Below are 12,938 nucleotides of genomic sequence, written 5' to 3' on the forward strand. Positions count from 1 at the left end.
CAGGAAGATACGTGTGAATACACGACTCCCCCCAGACTCAATCAACACCGTCTATCGACCAGGGCGATTGTCCAGCTCTGCACAGTGAAAGAACCAGCTATGAATATGCAGAGTTACATGAGAAACTGGGACTCCTCTGCCTCGGGCATAATAAACTGTATAAAACATCCCCGCAAGAAGCGGTTCTCGTGAACGGGGAAGGGTCCGATGCGATAGAGGTCGGATCTAGGTTCACCCAGCGCCAAACCCGGGCCCGATGCTATCTCTTTGGCTGTGGTGGTTTTGGGGACCGTATTTTGGTCGCGGAAAAAGATAAATAAAATCTTTTCACATTTTTGATAATTTGGCTTTTCAATTGATCATTTATAACATTTAATAAACATTTTTTTCCACTTTTCTCCAAGGAAGTATTTTTTCCTGAACCGGTTAGGGGAGGGGCCAATTGAATCTGCTTTTGTAGAGGAACCCCTTTGGGGGTTCTCTCCCAAATTTGCCCTGAACCAGGACATAAGGAAAAACAGGCCTGGGAGCTTCCCTCATGGCTGCCTACCACATGGCTGGCTCATCTTCAAGATGGATGCTTCGGCTTTTATATCCTGGGGGGGGGGGAGACTTGTTATATCAGCTAACCCTGGCCCCTCCCAAAGTCTGTCAGTCAACTCTTTGCCGTTTATTGGTGTTGGTGGAGACTACTTTCTTGCAACTTGATTGGAGGGACAGGTGTTGTCATGCCGTGCCCCCCCCCCCCCCCAGCAACAAGCTTTTGTACATGCCTTCTTTCTACCTATCCTAGATGACTCAGGCTGTCTGATGGCAACAATACAGAGGGGGGAAAAGGAGACTATGGGGAGAACAAAGGACATCTAAACAATCTAAACAACAAATTACAATAACATAATTATACATCAGTAAACCTTCTCTTAATATTCACACAATATTCATCCCTTAATTGCGAGAGCAAATCATCTTGTTATCCATCTATAACAGTGGGGAAACCAGAAAATGTTTAGCAAGTTTTATTGAAGCAGATACAGCTTGTACCAAGGACACACAGGAATGTAATTTGCCAGGTAGAGACACACTGTAGTAGAACACAGGAATTTAGTTGCTAGGCAAAAGCCATTGTGAAAAACGAGGCTTACTCTCCTAGTAAAATTTAAAAGTTTAATAAAGAACAATAGGAGACAAAGACAATAAAGGAAAGTTTAACAGCCAGGTGCTTGGCATTTTGCCAAGAGCACACCTGCTATTTTGAAAAGACCCTTTATATACCATTTCTATTGCATCAGCCTGTTACATATTCATAAACAATTATGCATATTTAAACTTTTCCCCAAACTAGTTTACACGTTCCAAGAACTGTTTAGCGTGGCTCCTCCTCAGTCTGCCTTTTTAGAGCATGCATATTTCTTGGCTGTGGTTTTAGTCCATTCTTATAATCACCTCCAGTTTTGGGCTTTGGTCCATACTTTCTTCAGACGATGAGTGCTGATAGTTGGCATATCAGTAGCAAGGGTCCTCATCATATGTGCACTGGATGTTATCCCAACCAAACAGGCATTTTAACACAAGCATATTGTATCAGCTATTTCACCACTATGTCTAAGTTTAGTTCACAACAGAAGTTAAAACTATATCTTTATAGCAAAGTTACTTGAACATTATATATATAGCATCCATTTTAATATTTGCGAAAAGCGAATATTATAATATCTATCTATAACAGCCATAATGATAGATGTATATTGTGTGGGCTCAGCAAAGCAGAACTTAATGTGTTGTTGAAACCCATAAAGGCAGAACCCAAAACAGCCAGGACCAGGCTTGTGGTTCTGGCCAGGACAGACTGACCTGGAAGAAAGCCAAACCTCTACTGCGCCTGCCTAGAAGAAAAGGTCAAGCAGTGAACATCAATGAAGACAATGGTTACTTCATCAAGACCCCTACCCACAACCACCGGGAGGCGTGGCATCACCAAAGACTCTGGGTAGGGAATGGGAGGGCAAGGAGGTGTGGGCTTGTGGGATCAAAGTATATAAAAAACCTGTACCCTGCTTCACCAGGTATGCATGTCTTTGGTGGAAATATCCCCCATTCATTCCAGCTCGAATTAACATACCTGCTTTACAATTTTTAATTGTAAAGTCCTTATTCCGCAAATCAGTTTTGATGAGCCAGCCAAGAGGCTCTCTTTGCCTGGCTGCAGGAACCTCAGGATGTGAACGTCCTAAGGCGTGCCCCAGGTCTTTCTGGAGGACCTCTGCTCTCTGGGCTCGCTGCAGGGGTGAACAAGAACCTCTCCTATAGGGCTGATGTTTTACTGGAACTAAGGGGGGGGCCCAAGGTATGCCTGGAGTTGCCGGGGACGCCTGCACTTGGCAAAAGCAGCCTGTCAGAGATGTCTGACATACAGTGCTGAAAGGGTACTGGGAAGCTGGCAAGGGGGGTTTCTGCTGACCCCATGAGTGGCTGCTAGTGAGTTTTGAGGTAGCTCAAGTAGAACTCAAGGTATTACTGGAAAGATGGCAAAGGAGGGGGTCTCTGCTGACCACACAGGGTGGCCGCTAGCGAGCTTTAGGGCAGCTCGAGCAGAACCCAAGATATTATCAGTATTTTCTATAACTTTGCTGCTATAATCTTCACTGTCATAAATGTCCGTGTTGCTGTAAATGTGCTGCTTGTAAGACTGTTAACAGACTTATGACCTTGTGGAAATGGTTTGGGTTACCCAAAAGTGTTAGGATTTACAAGGATCGGTCATCTATACTAGGAGAACTGGTAGACCACACATCCAGGGGTGGTTTATACAGGGTCAAATTTCATTTTGAAGAATATGTTCTTGCTTTAGATTGAGAACATAATGATCCTAGCCGAATAGTCACTGCTGTTGAGCTGCAACTTAGTGCAGGACTGTTACTTTCTTTCCTGTGCTTAGTTTGTCATACTGGACATCACCAGGCTTGGGTCGAATGCAAATGTATTACGTGTGGGGTATGGTGGTACTGTGCATCTCATAAAAGGTGAGGTGCTTGCTGCCAATGTGATCCAGCAAGACACAGCAGAAATAACGCACAAGTTCAACGATTAGTGTGTGGACACAAATTTGGCTTACTTGAACAATTGGAGGTTACTCCGGAGCAGTGTCTTACTGCTACTAAAAATAAGGATAAACATTGACTTCTTGGTGTTTGTTGTTTATTGTAAACTAGTGATATATGTTGTTTGCTTTAATCCTTGGTACTGGATAATTAAGATTTTATATGTTGTCTCTTACCTGTTCATTTTTGCATAACACTACCATCTTGTGTCAAAAGCTATAATTGCAACAAGTCGGTAGTTTTCTGGGTTCCTGTATAGGCAGTGTTGATTGTTTTGTTAATTGCAACAAGTCAGTAATTTTCTGAGTTGTCAAAAGTAGCTGTTGAGGCTCAAGTTCAAGCTCAGAGAGCCCAGCCAACCAGGCAGGCTCTTTTTAAGTGGTTTCAACTCAAACTGGGCAAGTTTCTGAATAAAGGGGGGTGGACCTTTGTAAGGCAAGAGACAATCGGAAGCCAACAGAGTAAAGAAGCGCCCAAGAGAAGCCCTTTAGGATGTGTATTAGCCCATTGGAAGGAAATTGTGGAAACAGGAGGAATGGAGAGTAAAAAAGTTTTGATTAAATATTGTAATCAGTGGTGGCCTCTGTATAAATTAGAAGATGAGGCAAAGTGGCCACCAAAGGGGACTATAAAATACAATACCATGTTACAGTTAATGTTATTTTTGAGGCGGGAAGGAAAATGGGATGAGGCATCATATGCAGATATGTTTTTCACCTTGCAAAATCATACAGAAGGGCAAAGGGATTGTGCTATTAACCCACCACAAGATCCTATGATTCTAGCATCGGAAAAAGAAAATTAAAGGGCCCTGCATAAATTAAGACAATGATGTTTTGCCTGTAGCATTGGTCAACGGTGCACTAGAAACTATAAAATATATAAAGAGGAAGACTCTGATCTGGATAATTTGTATAGACCCCCTCCTCAATCACTAGAATTGGGTGGGAACTCAGAAGAGGCACCAACACCCCTGGGAAGCCCAGTATCCTCTCACACAAGGACAAGAACTAGGGAACAACCGGCAGTTTTGCAAGCACCCCTTAGAGAAGCAGTGGGACCAGATGGAACAATGATGTTATTAAAGGTTCCTTTCAATACTAATGATTTGGAAATATGGAAAAATAATGTAAAAGATTATTGGAAGGATCCTATAAGTATAGCTGGACATTTCCGGTTAATAGTAAAACAACACAATCCGGATTGGAATGATATACAGTCACTGTTACATGCAATGACAGAAACAGAGAAACAGCTGATTTTAAAGGTAGCAGGGGATTTGGCTGAGGAACACTACAAAACACTGGGAAGGGATGTAAAGGAATTCTTTCCCCTCCAGGATCCAAGGTGGGATGTGAATAGAACAGCAGAAAGGCAGAAGTTGCTAGAATATCAGGAGTGGATTGCAAAACTAATAGAGAGGGCCATCCCCAAATCCATTAATTGGTCAGCTTTGTATGCTGTCAAAAAAGGTCCCTTTGATTCTCCATCTGAATTTTTGGATAGGTTAAGGAACACGATGCGTCGTAGGTACACCTTTGGACCCAGAATCAGACATAATACAGCAGTTGGTGTCTGTTCTTAGGGCAATCTACCAGTGACATAAGGCATAAACTTCAGAAATTAAGGAAGAAACTTAGAGATATTATTGGATGAAGCTTGGAGAGTGTTCAGTAACCGTGAAGAAGGGAACAAAAGGAAACAAGGAAAGGTGATCACAGCAGGTAAAAAAGAGAAAAGAGGTTTTAGAAAGGGGCCATCACCTCCCCGCCTGGGAAGAGACCAGTGTGCTCTATGTAAAAAATCAGGCCACTGGAAAAACTAATTCCCAGAATGCTGGGAGAAAGGAGATAAAGGGGCACGGGTGGTGGCAAATGTGAATGAAAACTGACAGGGACCGGGGGGTCATCCCTATCAGATCTGCTGGTTATGATGGAGCTAGGGGTAGGAAAAAAGCAAAAGCAAATGAAACTTTTAATTGATACAGGGGCAACATATTCAGACTTAAACAAAGCTCTAACCCCTATTGTAGGAGCGACGGTGGGTAGGACGGTCGAGACGGATGGAGACAAGAGATCTCTGAAGCCAGGTCTTGGAACTTGCGGTTTATTGCAAAGGGTGTGGGTGCAGGGGCCCTGCTTGGAGCTGCCACCCGCAGCTCAGAGCAGGCCCAAAAGAGGAGCCCGAAAGAGAGAGAGAGAGCAAAGAATAAGAGCAAAGTTCCTGTTACAATACAATAAATCTTCTGTGCTGAATATTCTAATTTTCACTAACCAATCTAGTACAAGATACAAATCCTATAGCATTTACATACAGCCTATAAGAATCATTACATTACCATACTGTGTTATATTTTAAACCCTAAAAGCTACTCTTTGGACCCCTTCTGCTAAGCTAGTAGAGTCTGCTCTGACCCTTAGACCTGTCTGCAAGCAGAGGGTATTGTTTAATCAAAAGGGGATTACCTTCAGCTGGCCATACTATTGTTTTCCAGTTGTTCAGTAACTAAGGCTTGGTATCTCAAAGCTTGCTTTCATTTCAGTCTTGCTTATAGTTTCCATATTCTCAAAATCTTTTGCCAGGCAATCATATTTATAAGGCTTTCCTGTTTCATCATCCCCAACACCCTATAGGAAAAGACTATATTATGGTTAAAGGAGCCACTGGCCAAGCTGAAAAGGCTTATTTTTGTGACCCACTAAAATATAGACTGGGAAAGCAGATAGGTATACACAAATTCTTGTATATGCCTAACTCACCATGTGCACTCCTGGGGAGGGATTTACTATTAGGATATTGGGACACAAGACAGATGATGGACTTTGTACCTACAAATTCTTGTATATGCCTAACTCACCACGTGCACTCCTGGGGAGGGATTTACTATTAGGATATTGGGACACAAGACAGATGATGGACTTTGTACCTGGTTAGCATAAGAGATTTGATAACAGGATGCCTTGGCAATAGCAAACAGAACTTTGAGTGTGGAAACTTGTAAGAATCCACATCTCTCGGGCTGTTGTATGAGTCCACTCCAGCTAGCTATGGACCCCAGCCCACACTCTTCTCCACGTGGGGACGAGTGTCCTGTTTATTGGCTTGGGGAGAGACACTTCAGGCTCCAGCGACGACCCGGGTGGAAAAGAGGGCGTGACATTCTTGCAGGGGACCCTTATACCCAAGGGGATGAGGGCGGGGGAAGAGGACTGCAGCCAATGGGATACCATTGAGGAGGGGCGAGGGGAGGGGTAACCAGGGGCTAAACCACCAGGGGGTATAGCAGAGGGGTGCATGAGGGAAAGACCATGTGATGGGAGAAGAGAAATAACAATCTAGGTGACATGACATACTCAGTACAAATTTCCAATCACCCAGTGCAAAACAACAACTAAATAAACTATTTAGTGCAATACAACAGAAACTCAGGGCACCGGAAATATTTCTCTGTCTGCTCTGGGGTGCCCTGACCCCCAGGGGAGCACTGACTTTGACCCTCATTCATGGAGAAAGTTTCCTAGACTTCAAGATAGACTAAAATCCACAAAAGTGTGAAATAGATTATAGAGAGTGGTGTAGGTGTATCACTTGGTGAGAAATTTAGGTTTTGGGATTTTTAGTATGTTGTGGATGGGAGCAAGATGGAGGGCACAGGGTGTCATCCTGGGTTTCTTCTTTGTGCTTCTTCTTCTTCATGGGTTTGGGTGGCATTTTGTAATTGGGCAGAAAAGTCCGCATTGTGGGCTCTTTGGGATCAGTTATTGGGTTAAAAGGGAAAATAATCTAGGTGTCCTTTCTTAATTGGATAGTTTAGTCTTAAAAGACCTTGTAACAAGAGATTGTTAGCCATTTTGTGCCTTCTAATAAAAAGCTGCTGAACTCACGGTAGTGAGATTGTTTTACTGATAAGAAATAATAAACACTTGAGTCCGAACACGAATTACTGTCTCAAGTGCCTTCAATCCAAACCCAGAAAAACCGACAACTGGACCCCCACAACTGGTGCCTCTGTGTAAAAGTAGCAGCTCAGTAAGAAGAAACTGTACCAGGAACCCTTGACGAAAACCAGGACCCAGGAAAACTCTTCCGCAGATGAACATCTCGGCATTTGGACATTCGGAGAGCCCTGTGGAAGGAGCCAATTCCAAGGTCACAGGACAGACCAGACCCGAGAACGACAGACCCATTAGGGTCGGGTAAGCTGACAAGGAATCAGTATGGGTGGTAACCTCTCAAAAACTGACTCGGATGTCGTAAATAACCTAGAAATATTGATGAAATAGCATCCAATTCGAGTCTCAAGACAGAAACTGGAACTTTTGCTATCCTGGGTGAGGGAGATGTGCCCAAATATCTCTGTTAATGACTTGTTTGACCCAAATCGGTGGGAAGATGTGGATGCTAAGCTCTGCTGCATGCCTGTGCGTGGGGACAGGGGTGCTGTGAGACTGCTTTCGGTCGGTAGACTTGTGCATGAACTTTTACATACAGCAAAATGCAAAAAACCCTTTGCAGAAGCTGCTTTGTAAACATCTCAGCAGCTGCAGGGTGTTTCCTCGTAGGCAGGAGACCAGGGACCTGCGGCCCCCACAGAGGGAGAGACTGCCCCCCTTGTCCCCCCTGAATTACAAGAGGGAGGTCTTATCCCTGCAAATGCTGGCATGGAGTCACCCACTGGTCCGGGGCAGGTGCGCGGTGCGGATGATGCAGCCAAGGCAAAGCCCGAAAAGGGCCCAGGAGGATTTCCGAAGTTGAAACTGTTGGTGTGGGAGGTGGACGAAGCAGACATGGCATTTTTCGTATTCTTTGTGCGTGACTCGGAGAATGGAGCGGGGGGGCTCGGGAAGTCGCCGTTTTCCCCACCCCTCTCCACACCTTGGGGGCAGTTTCAATCGGCTGAGCCAGCCTCTGGAGCTTGGGTGGCAGCGCCCCTGTTACCGGGTGGTCAACCCACATCTCCTGCCCCTTGGCATGAGCCCCAAAACCGACGTCAGAAGGGTCTCTCCACTCCCCTCGGTCAGCAGGGGCGGCCCCGCACCCAAGAGACGTCAGCCTTGTCCCGCCCCCTCCCGCCTCCGAGCCTGCCCGGGGCAGCCCCTCCACTTCAGCCCGCGCAGCCAAAAACGGCGGGAGGGGGACTCCCCCCGCTCCCGCTCCAGCAGCGTCGGCAGAGCCTGAGAAATCGTTCACCACAGCTCACCCAGGGGACGGGGGACATTTTAACCCTGCGGAAGTGCTCCCCACAGACAGGGGACCCCCTGATTTACTGGAGAGCAGCCGGAGAGCGGGCAGATCGCTTCCCGGCTCGCAACAGTTTTAAACCGCAAAAAGCTCGCAAGATGTGCAAGCTGCGCAGCCAGGAACTGCACGGACAGATCAGGCTACGCAAAGTGCGCAACCACCGCAAACAGCGGAAAATAAGGAAGTAACACAGCCCGGTGCGGGTGGAACTGCATTTAGTGCCAGCGGGGCAGGCTCAACAGCAATTTTTAAACGTAACAAGTGCGGCTTTGCTTTCAGCAAGTTCCCAGAGCCCGGCGGAGATGAGCCGGGGGCAGACGGAGGTTGCGGGAGAACAGAAACTGCTCGGAACGAGCGAACGGGAAACACGGTCCGGGTTCCGGACGAGGGGTTGCAAACACAGACCCAGAAATCACAATCAGTGTTTCACTAATGCCCATAGCAGCGGCGCGGAGTCTCCCTTCCCTGCCTACTTTCTCTCAAACGCCGACAAACCGCACGGCAACAGCCGCGGTTTTCCCGAGTTCTTGGATGCCCTTAGGCATCTCGGCAGCACCGATGGCTTCTCTCTTCGCACAGTCCGTTACATACCATGCCGCGGTACCGCGGGAATTCCTCACAGACCTTTTCTTTCAGCTCAGACACTGTACGCAGGATCTGTCCCTTCCAACAATGGCGGCGCTTTGTACACGCTTTCCGTACAGCAAAATGGCGGCATGCCCGGCGCTTCCGAGAACAATGCTCCATATTTCTGCCGACGCCATTTTGCGACCAACAAGATGATGAACCTCCTGCTGCAGCGCCACCTATGGCCGCTTCTTGTATTGCACCCTCCAATTCTAATTATATGCAACAACGAATGCAACCACCAATTCCTTATACAGAAGGAGAAGAAATTAATACAGCTTCAAAGCCTGAAGAAGGAGCATCTTGGCAGGACACAAACCCACAAAATACAAACAGAATATTAGTCGTCTTTCCTCATATTCCAGAAGCCATCTCAAATAATAACACAAACAATTCTTCAAGAGACACATCGAATTCTACCCTGCCGTGAACGGTGGGAGAAATGCGACACACCATATGCGTGAATAGCAAATCCCGAAGTTTATTGAAAACTCACACATATTTATATTGGTGTTAATGAAGCTTATACATATTGCAAAAGCTGAGCTCATTATTGGTTAAAGCACACTTAGATCAACCACACCTACTTCTATCTTCTAACAATTATTTTGCTTCTATGTTTGCATTCTTCTAGCTTCTCTACCTAAGATATCTGCATTTTCTGGCAAGCAATTTTCTCCCCCGTCTTCCCGTTTCAGAGAAGGTCACTGTGACCTTTGTCAGTGATTGGACACTGGTTGCTCAGTTCCCAGCTTGTTTCCCCTATCCTTATCCATCGGTATCACATCGAAATGTCCTTTCTCAGCTAACCAATTATCCAAAAAGCTCTCTACACTACCCATTGGACAGATATTGAAAAGTATTAAAGGAAGGAGATTTCTACATGGCATCCACACAACCAATGGCCATGCCAATGAAATATGGCAGGCAAAGTGCAAATCCCAAGTGGATCAGCAACATCCAGTTAAAGTTCCCAGAAAGGAATTTCAATCCCTGCTACTATGAGCAAAGAAAACCTACCCATTTCTTACAGAAAAAAAAAAAATCTATTTGAACCCTGTTTATGGACAGATGCTAACATGAAGTTATTTCACTACGCTACCTTGTGGGACCCTAAAGCAGGAGCGCTGTTGTTTGCTTGCAGAGTTCTTTATGAAGCAACATATAACAAAAAACACCCATATTCTGCTGCACATCCACCTTTGCAAACCCCCTGAACTATAGAGGGCTTTTCCCCAGGGGCAGATGGGCAGAGGCCCATGGCCCCCCAACCCGGGTTTCCAGAACTTTTCTCCCACGGCTCGTGACCCTCTTGTGCGCCCCCCACCCTGGTCCCAGAACAGGCCACTCCCCTTGGGACTCCTGAAGACTCCCTCGGGGAGGAGGGGGACTCGGATGATCAGGAGACTGTGGCTCAAGCAGACCCCGAGAGGGGACCAGTTCCCAATTTAAGTTACTCCTCGGTGAAGAGGAGGAAGATACTATATCCTTTTTTTAATTCCTTACACCTGTGCATGTCCCTGAGGTGGAAGAGGGAAGGGTTGAGGAGCCAGCCTGTTCTCCACCGATTTCCTGCTCCATTCCCCATTCTGGGAGGTGTCACAGGCACCCAAGGCTTCGGTGGCAGCGCCTCCTGTTTTCAGCAGGCCACCCACAGACTCTGCTGCCGCCCAACCTCCGAAAAAGACATCAAAAGCGCCCACCCCGCCCCGCCCCGTTGCTTGGTTAGAGTGATTCCGGGGCTGGCCAACGTCATCCAGGTCCTACCCCCTCTGAGGCCCGGACCACGTCACAAAGGGCGGGACCCACGGCGAGTGGGTCTGACGTCACCATCCACCCTTCTTGCCGGTCTGCGCAGGCTCAGTCCCAGACAGGGGCAGTGCATGCTTCCTGCGCACCCTCAAGCCAACCCGTTGCCCCTCCCACAGGAGCCACAGCTGCCCTCCTTCCTCCACTGCAGCGACGGCCCTGCCTCGCCACCGGCCGATGCAGTCAAGCATCGCCGAGTTCAGGCAGCCATCGTCTCCTGAAGAAGCACATCCCACCCCACCCCATCCACGCCAAGTGGAAGCTTTCAAACCATCCCAAGCTGCAGCAGCCTTTGCTGCTGCCGCTGCGAAAAGCAGCTCATGGCCGATCTGTGCAGCAACAGCACCACTGCAGCCACTTCAACCACATTAAACAGCACCTTTTCCAGTTCCCTTTTCAGATGAACAGAATACAATGTATATATTCCCAGGTGAATGGGAAGTGTCAAGACAAGACACATCAGCCGCAGCACATTTTCCAAAGACTGATACGGAGAGCAGAGCTCAACCCACAGGGGATTCAGGAGCACAACTTCCACCACCCCAAGATATCAATGGTGACAACACTATAACCATCACAGCTGGACAAGACATTCCTATGCCATCACAGATCCCACCCTGCTTTTGGCCCGCAACAGGCAAAACTTCAGCGTCTCACCTGCCTGCCCCAAGAGCCTGGTTTCCAAGGCAACAGTCCGGCTCCACGATTTACTCACATTTTCCCATTTTCAAAAGACTTTTTATGACAGCTCTTCCTTCAGCTCAGAGAATGTGCTTGGGAATTCCTACCACAACATAGTGCACACTTTCCTCAAACCTCCTTTCCAGAGCAAGATGGCAACACCCTTTCTGCATCTTCTGTAAATACTCCCTATATGTCTCCATTGATGCCATTTGCAGTGCCACTAATGGCGGGTTCAGCCATTGCACCCTCATTTCCCCTGTGTGCACAACCACAGGTCTTCCTCCCCATGCCTCAGACAAGAGGGGGAGAGATGCCTGGAATGCATGTGTAATATATGTTAGAAATAATTCATGCTATCAAAGAATGCATTTTATAAAGATTGTGAAATCCAAACAAGTCTCTGACCACAAATGGCCTGAGGGACGGATGTCTATTCAAACCCTAAGATTCCCAGAGACGGCTAGATAAAGATCGACACTTTAGCGTAAGAATGGACGCACCCAGCGCAATGATCACCGGTATCTCAAGTCATCAGAAACCGCCTAAGAGCGATCATCGTCCTGCGGATAACATCAATCAAGATAGCCAGAGTCGCCAGGAACATACATGTGAATACATGACTTCTCCGAACTCAATCAGCGTTGGCTATCAACCAGGAGTCGGCCTTTGTCCAGCTCTGCACAGTGAAAGAACCAACTATGAATGTGAAGAGTTACAAAAGAAATTGGGACTCCTTCACCTCGGGCACAATAAACTGTATAAAACCTCATCGCTAGAAGCGACTCTCGTGAACGGAGGGGATTTGATGCGATAGAGGTCGGATCTAGGTTCACCCAGCGCCAAACCCGGGCTCGACACTGTCTCTTTGGCTGTGGTGGTTTTGAGGACCGTATTTTGGGCACGCAAAAAGATAAATAAATCTTTTCACAATTTTGATAATTTGGCTTTCGATTGATCATTTATAACACGTGCACCCTTTGGGCCAGAAGAAGGTGCATCCAGGCAAACTACAAATCCACCGGATACAGGTATGGAATTGGTTTCAATTCCCAGAAATATTCTGCAAGATGCCATGTCAACAAATTGGGCAAACATCAGAAGGACAGTACTGAAAGAAAGAGACTTTGATATATCAGACACAGATAGCATTGCATTGCCAGTGAGATACAGAAGACAAAATGAAAACCCTAGATGCGAATCCCTGGATCATCAGGTCATCAAAGATTTATCAGATGCTATGAAAACCAACGGCCTTGGCTCACCATATCTCAAGCAGTTTCTGAGAGGCATTTTCAACAATTACGACTTGGTGCCTTTCAATTGTAGGTACATTGCCTCGACAATTTTTACAAATTGACAATTCCTGCTGTGGGATGTGAGATGGCGAAGGGCTCTCACTCAACTGAAAAACAGATATGCAGGAGAGCCACACGCGGGTCTCATATTGGCTCAATTAGCAGGAGATGAATTCCATTATAG

General features: G+C 46.6%; 1 long non-coding RNA gene across 1 annotated transcript; it reads right to left on the reverse strand.

The window, feature by feature from the left end:
- Positions 1 to 1,150: 1,150 nt before the first annotated feature.
- On the reverse strand, positions 1,151 to 9,113 carry LOC139598985 (uncharacterized). Its single transcript, XR_011682115.1, has 2 exons — positions 8,931 to 9,113; positions 1,151 to 7,224 (listed from the first exon to the last, which is right to left on the reverse strand). It is a non-coding gene; the product is annotated as an uncharacterized lncRNA (long non-coding RNA).
- Positions 9,114 to 12,938: the final 3,825 nt, after the last annotated feature.

The sequence above is a fragment of the Agelaius tricolor genome, unplaced genomic scaffold (genome assembly GCF_023055355.1).
Source record: "Agelaius tricolor isolate 1412-34295 unplaced genomic scaffold, bAgeTri1.0.p SCAF_21, whole genome shotgun sequence".
Lineage (NCBI taxonomy): Eukaryota > Metazoa > Chordata > Aves > Passeriformes > Icteridae > Agelaius > Agelaius tricolor.